The sequence below is a fragment of the Momordica charantia genome (assembly GCF_013281855.1).
Source record: "Momordica charantia cultivar OHB3-1 chromosome 11 unlocalized genomic scaffold, Mcharantia_2.0 BLBB01000011.1, whole genome shotgun sequence".
Classification (NCBI taxonomy): Eukaryota; Viridiplantae; Streptophyta; class Magnoliopsida; order Cucurbitales; family Cucurbitaceae; genus Momordica; species Momordica charantia.
The window spans coordinates 13844728-13852024 of NW_028275159.1; the positions used below are offsets into that span (position 1 = coordinate 13844728).

Genomic DNA, 7297 nt, shown 5'->3' on the forward strand with positions numbered 1-7297 from the left:
GAGTTTGGAAATTGTTTAGAAGTCCTTGAGGATCGATATTTGGATACTCCGTCCATTTTATATTACTCTGACAGGTGTGCGCTTGCATCTATATAATTGTTACCACGCTTAGCGCGTGCGTTCAGCATAAACACCCAGTCAAGTTTTTGGCGCCGTTGCCGGGGACTTTGGTTTTAAAATTATTTTCAAATTCTTTTAGTTTTTATTTTTGTGAATTGTTGTTGGGTGTAATTTCCATCCACCGTTTTTGTTCTATATTTTTGGTCGTTTATCTCACAAGGGTAAGTTAAAGTGCATGAGCACAATATCTTTTCTTCTACCCCTTGACCCTGAGATTGAGCGGACCCTTCGAAAAACTCGAAAGGAGCAAAGACTTCGAAAACAACTAGAAAAGCAAAAAGAGAGAGAAGGTGAAATCAGTCCTGAAAGTGAGGTAGAGAGTACGAGCACATCGATGGCAGATATTCCACCTCGTGATCCGGTTGATCCACCTGCTGTTAACGGTAATATGAGGGATCATGCGAGAAATGATGAATTCAACCATATCCAGATGGCGGACAACAGAGACGTGGCAATGCGAGAATATGCCGCCACGGCTTTTCAGAACTTTGATTCAGGGATAGTCAACCCTATTCCAGCCCACGCAAACTTTGAGCTTAAACCAATGATGTTCCAAATGTTGCAGACAATTGGACATTTTGGAGGGCAGGAACATGAGGATCCACATGATCATCTGAAATCATTCATTCAAATTGCAAATGCATTTCGATTACCTGGTATAACAGACGATGCTCTGAGACTAACACTTTTTCCATTTTCTTTGAAGGACCAAGCTAGAGCATGGCTCAATGCATTTCCACCGGGATCCATCACCACATGGGGGTCGTTAGTGGAGAAGTTCTTAACAAAATTCTTCCCACCTACTCGCCACGCTGATATCAGAGAGGAGATCATCTCCTTTAGACAATATGATCGTGAACCTGTTCACGAGGCGTGGGAGAGATTTAAAGAACTAATCAGGAAATTTCCGAACCATGGCTTGCCGGCATGCATCCAGATAGAACATTTCTTTAGAGGTTTAGATCATCCTACTAAGATGATGCTAAACAATGCTGCCAACGGAGCCTTTACAAAGAAGACATTCAACGAGATAGTTGACATCCTAAATGACTTAGCTTCACACAACGAACTATGGTGTTCGCAAAGATCTAGGGCAGCACCAAAGAAGCAAGATCCAGCTGGAGTTTTGGCTCTGGACATTGCGACCTCGATGCAAAAAGAGATGGTTACAATGAACCAGAGGCTGAAAGAGATGGCATTGGGAATAAAAAATCCATTAGCCACGCCGATACAACCTGTGCAGTCGGATTATTGCACTCCTGCCCCTGTTTGCCAAGTCAATGATCTCATTTGTTCATTCTGCAGTGAAAACCATATTTATGATAATTGTCCACATAACCCTGCTTCTGTTTTTTATGTAGGACATGGGAACAATAGGAACTTTAACCCATATTCGAACACCTACAACCCAGGTTGGAGGTACCACCCTAATTTCTCATGGGGAGGACAAGGAGGTTCGAGCGGTTTTAATCAAGGGCAGAGCCAACAGAACAAGCAGCCCTATGTTCCACCTACACAGCAATACATCCCACCACCGCAACAGCAGTACAATCAGAGAACACAGACTCCACCAGTTCAAAATAACAACTCAAATCTTGAGAATATGATGAAGGAGTACATGGCCCGAACCGAAGCAGTGATACAATCCCAAGCGGCATCAATGAGGAATTTCGAGACTCAATTGGGACAGCTCGCCAATGAATTGAAGAATAGACCACAAGGTTCTTTTCCAGGCCATACTGAATTACCAAAACGAGAAGGGAAAGAACAGTGCAAAGCTGTCACCCTCAGGAGTGGACTGGCATATGATGGACCAACAATGCCAACAACAGATGTACAGATTCCGTCCACTGAACCAATTGTAAAGATACCAGAAAATCCAACAACACCAGAAAAAGAGAATATTAGAAAAGGTAATGAGGACACCCCGAGTGTTCCTCCACAGGTACAGCCTTCTTTTACTCCTACTCCCCCGTTTCCACAAAGATTAGTTAAGAAAAATAATGATTCCCAGTTTAGAAAATTTTTAGATATTTTAAAACAATTGCATATAAATATACCATTAGTAGATGCTCTAGAACAGATGCCAAATTATGCTAAGTTTTTGAAAGATATAGTTTCTAGGAAGAAAAAAATAGGAGAGCATGAACTGGTAGCCATGTCAAAATGTAGTAGTGAAGCTATAGGCAGCCCGCTACCCATGAAATGTAATGATCCTGGCAGTTTTACCATTCCATGTTCCATAGGAGGAAAAAACTTAGGTAGGGCATTATGTGATCTAGGCGCTAGCATTAATCTTATGCCATTATCAGTTTTCAAATCTTTAGGCATAGGAGAAGCTAGACCTACTACGGTTACCCTCCAACTAGCAGATAGATCTATCATAAGACCTGAGGGAAAGATAGAAGATGTTTTAGTCCAGGTGGACAAATTCATTTTCCCTGCGGACTTTATCATTCTAGATTGCGAGGCAGACTTAGACGTTCCCATTATTTTGGGAAGACCATTTCTAGCCACTGGGGATACAGTTTTTAATGTGAGGAAGGGAGAAATTACAATGAGGGTAAATAATGAAGAAGTTAAATTTAACGTTCTAGATGCCATGAAATTACCAGGAGACTTTGAAGAGTGCTCTGCTATAAATAGCTTGAATCCTATTATGTTTGATGAGTTTTATGACTCGTTAGTTACAGAGATTGAAGAAGAGCTTGATAAGATAGCAGAAGGACCAGAAGATGTGGCTAATCCTATTGAAAAAATACAAAAAGAAGAATGCAAGTCGTTACTTCCGTCCATAGTGGAACCACCCACGTTGGAGCAGAAGCCATTGCCGTCGCATTTGAAATATGCGTATCTAGGGGATAACGACACTTTACCAGTTATTATAGCTTCCAATTTATCACCTACTAATGAATATTCTTTATTGCAGATTTTGGAGAAGCACAAAAAGGCCATTGGATGGACGATAGCAGATATCCGAGGGATAAGCCCGGCCTTTTGCATGCACAAAATTCTATTGGAAGAAGATGCTAAGAACTCTATTGAGAGTCAAAGGCGGTTGAACCCGAAGATGAAAGAGGTTGTAAGGAAAGAAATTCTTAAATGGCTTGACGCCGGTGTTATATACCCAATATCCGACAGCAGCTGGGTAAGCCCAGTACAGTGTGTACCAAAGAAAGGGGGTATAACCGTGGTGGCCAACGAGGAGAATGAGCTCATCTCAACCCGAACTGTGAGCGGGTGGAGAGTTTGCATTGATTATCGCAAACTCAACAAGGTAACAAAGAAAGACCATTTTCCTCTCCCGTTTATTGACCAGATGCTCGACCGTCTGGCAGGTAAGGATTTCTATTGTTTTTTAGATGGATATTCGGGTTATAATCAAATTACTATTGCTCCAGAAGACCAAGAGAAGACAACATTTACGTGTCCGTATGGTACGTTCGCTTTTAGGCGAATGCCCTTTGGACTATGCAATGCACCCGCGACTTTTCAGAGGTGTATGATGGCCATCTTCTCTGACATGGTAGAAAATATTTTAGAAGTTTTTATGGATGACTTTTCTGTTTTTGGAAATTCTTTCGACGCATGTTTAGTTAATTTGGAGAGAGTATTGGAAAGATGTGAACAAACAAACCTAGTCCTAAATTGGGAGAAGTGTCATTTCATGGTACAAGAGGGTATTGTTTTGGGTCACAAAATTTCCAAGCAAGGAATAGAGGTAGACCACGCTAAGATAGACATCATTTCAAAGCTACCTTCTCCTACAAATGTCAAAGGGATTAGAAGTTTTTTAGGGCATGGGGGATTTTACCGCCGCTTTATAAAAGACTTTGCTAAAATTTCTAAACCCTTGTGTCAATTGTTAGAACATGATAGACCATTTGTTTTTGATGATGACTGTTTAAAATCATTTGAAATGTTGAAAGTTGCTCTAAGTTCAGCTCCTATAATTATCGAACCTAATTGGGATTTACCTTTTGAGCTCATGTGTGATGCTAGTGATTATGCAATAGGAGCTATGTTAGGACAACGTAAAAACAAGATCTTGCATCCTGTGTATTATGCTAGTAAGACTCTGACCGGTGCACAACTCAATTACACTACTACTGAAAAGGAACTGTTAGCAGTTGTGTTCGCCTTTGATAAGTTTAGGTCTTACTTGATAGGCACAAAAGTCATTGTTTTTACTGACCATTCTGCTTTAAAATATTTATTTGCTAAAAAAGATGCTAAACCACGTTTGATACGGTGGATTTTGTTACTTCAAGAGTTTGATATTGAAGTTAGGGACAGGAAGGGTACTGAAAACCAAGTTGCTGATCACCTGTCTAGATTGGAATCCCCGCTCTGTGATGATGGAACTGTTATTCGTGAACAGTTTATTGACGAGCAACTCTTGCGAGTTGATTCAGTTCCGTGGTATGCCGATATAGCAAATTATTTGGTAAGTCGAATAGTTCCTTATGAGTTCAACAAGCGACAGGTAAAGAAATTTCTAAATGAAGTTCGATGTTATCGTTGGGATGAGCCTTTTTTATATAAGCTAGGACCTGACAATATCTTACGCAGGTGTGTCGCAGAAGAAGAGCACGAGGCGATATTAGACGCTTGTCATATGTCTCCATATGGAGGACATTTTGCAGGACACAAAACCGCAGCCAAAGTTTTGCAAAGTGGGTTCTTTTGGCCCACTCTGTTCAAAGATGCACATAAGTTTGCCCAGGTTTGTGACAAATGCCAACGGACAGGTAATATATCTAAACGCCACGAAATGCCTCAAACCCCGATCCTGGAGATTGAAATATTTGATGTGTGGGGTATAGATTTTATGGGTCCATTTCCATCTTCTAATGGTAAGCTTTATATATTGTTAGCAGTAGATTATGTTTCGAAATGGATAGAAGCCATTGCAACTGCTACCAATGATTCCAAAGTTGTCATTCGTTTTCTGCAAAAGCACATTTTTACGCGTTATGGAACCCCGCGTTGTCTGATAAGCGATGGGGGGGCTCATTTTGTGAATAGGTCTATGCAAAAGTTGCTGACTAAATACAATGTGCGTCATAGGGTTGCAACAGCATATCATCCTCAGTCGAATGGGTTAGCCGAAATATCTAATAGGGAGATAAAAAACATTTTAGAAAAAACTGTAAATCTTAACCGTAGGGATTGGTCTTTTAAGCTTGATGATTCACTTTGGGCATATAGGACAGCATTTAAGACTCCCCTCGGCATGTCCCCCTATAGGCTAGTTTTTGGAAAAGCATGTCATTTGCCTCTTGAGCTAGAATATAAAGCATTTTGGGCTACTAAGAAATTAAATTTTGATTTGTTGGCTGCAGGTGAAGCGAGGAAGTTACAATTGTTGGAATTAGAAGAACACAGGCACTTTTCTTATGAGAATGCTAAGTTGTTTAAGGAAAAAACTAAACAGTGGCATGATAGGCGTCTTCGGCCGAACAATCTTCAAGAAGGTGATCTGGTTCTGTTATTCAACTCTAGGTTGAAACTTTTCCCTGGAAAACTTAAGTCTAGATGGTCTGGTCCCTTTCAAATTTTTAAAGTCTACCCATATGGGGCAATGGATCTAGTTGACTCTAAGGGAAATGTTTTTAAAGTAAATGGGCAGAGACTTAAGCCGTATTTTGGAGAACCAGTGGATAGAGGAAAAACCTCTATTCAACTTTCAGGTCAATAAATTTTTGCGAAAAATGTTTTTCCTTCTTATCCGTTTGGAAAGAACAAAAGTAAAGGAAGGAAATTTTTGTATCTTACATTCTTTTTGTCTAATTATAAAAAGTTTTGCTTATTAAGAATGTTTTTGGAAAACGTTGAAAAACAAAAAGAAAGAATGGAAAAAAAAAAAAAAAAAAAACATTGAAAAAATTTTACGCAGGCGCCTGGCGCCTGCCCTTTGCGAAAATAAATCACGCAGGCGCCTGGCGCCTGCCCTGTTTTCCAGCAGTTCGAGTTTCGTTTTCCTTCACGGTTTGGGTTTTAATTTTCGATAGCATGGGCTTTACTTTGGGTCAAACATTAATCCTCTATGATTTAGCTTTAAGAACTTCTCTTCAAACTCAAATTTTGTTTCCCTAATCCTATTTTGTATTCAAATTTGTTTTCTTTTCCTTTTAGGTTTAGGAAAACTTGGTTGAACTTAAATGTCAATCCCTTTCCATTTAGGATTTAGTTTGGGGAAAGCTTTAAATAGACCCATTGCCTAAGCTTTACAACTCCACCAAAACCCACACAACTCTCTTCTTCCCCTTGTTTTTTCGAAAAAAAAAACCCACTCCCTTCATCACCCTTGTTTTCGATTTTCAGCCACCAAAGAGAAGAAGAAATTTCCAGCATTTGCTTACATCTATGGCTTCTTCTTCTCAACATACTTCACTTCCTACCTCTTCCACTCAAGCTCCAAATGCCACAAGCATTCCTTTTCCACCATTGGAGAACTTCCAACACCACATGGGTTCAGATTCTAGGCTAGCTGCTGTTAGGGGAGGAAACCCGCTTCAAACATTTGAATGTCCTCCATCCCAAGCTCCTACACAACATCCTATAATGAGCCCACATGGTTATGTTAATTTTCAGCAACTACCCACCTTTAATATACCTCAAAACAGTGAGTTTAGGGCTGAAAATCCTCAACAACTTCCTCCAATGATCAATCCGGGTATGTACCAACCGTTTATGTTTAACCCGGTTCCTTCATATCATTTTCCTTTGTCCCAAATGCAAATTCCAGCTAGTGTTCATCCTTATGGAATGCCAAATCCATCTACTATATTTCCTAGCCTTCCACCTTATTATGGAATGGGTCATTGGGTACCTCCACATAATTATGGGATGCTTTCACCTAGAGTTTCCCCACCACCTCAACTTCCATTCCTAGAAAGAGGACCTCAAGCACCCCAATTGCACCCTAACATATCGAGTACCTTCAACATGGGACAACTAAAACCCTTAGAGCCTCCTAGGATGCCAACCCCAACCAATATGCCAATGGATGCAGGAGATGAGCATGGAGGAGAGCAAGAGAAGAGCCATAGCCATAGGCTAGAGCCCGGGGTTTCGATAGGGCAAAAGAGGAAGGGCAAGGAGGTGATGATAGACCCAGAAATTGAGGAAGATGGGAGTAGTAGGCGTCTGACGCCTAAGGATTCATCTATGG

The 7297-nt window shown here is 40.6% G+C and overlaps 1 non-coding gene across 1 annotated transcript; it reads right to left on the minus strand.

Moving 5' to 3' along the window:
- Positions 1-934: 934 nt before the first annotated feature.
- LOC148208143 (small nucleolar RNA R71) lies at positions 935-1041 on the minus strand. Its single transcript, XR_015789153.1, has one exon. It is a non-coding gene; the product is annotated as a small nucleolar RNA R71 (small nucleolar RNA).
- Between the last annotated feature and the right edge of the window lie 6256 nt (positions 1042-7297).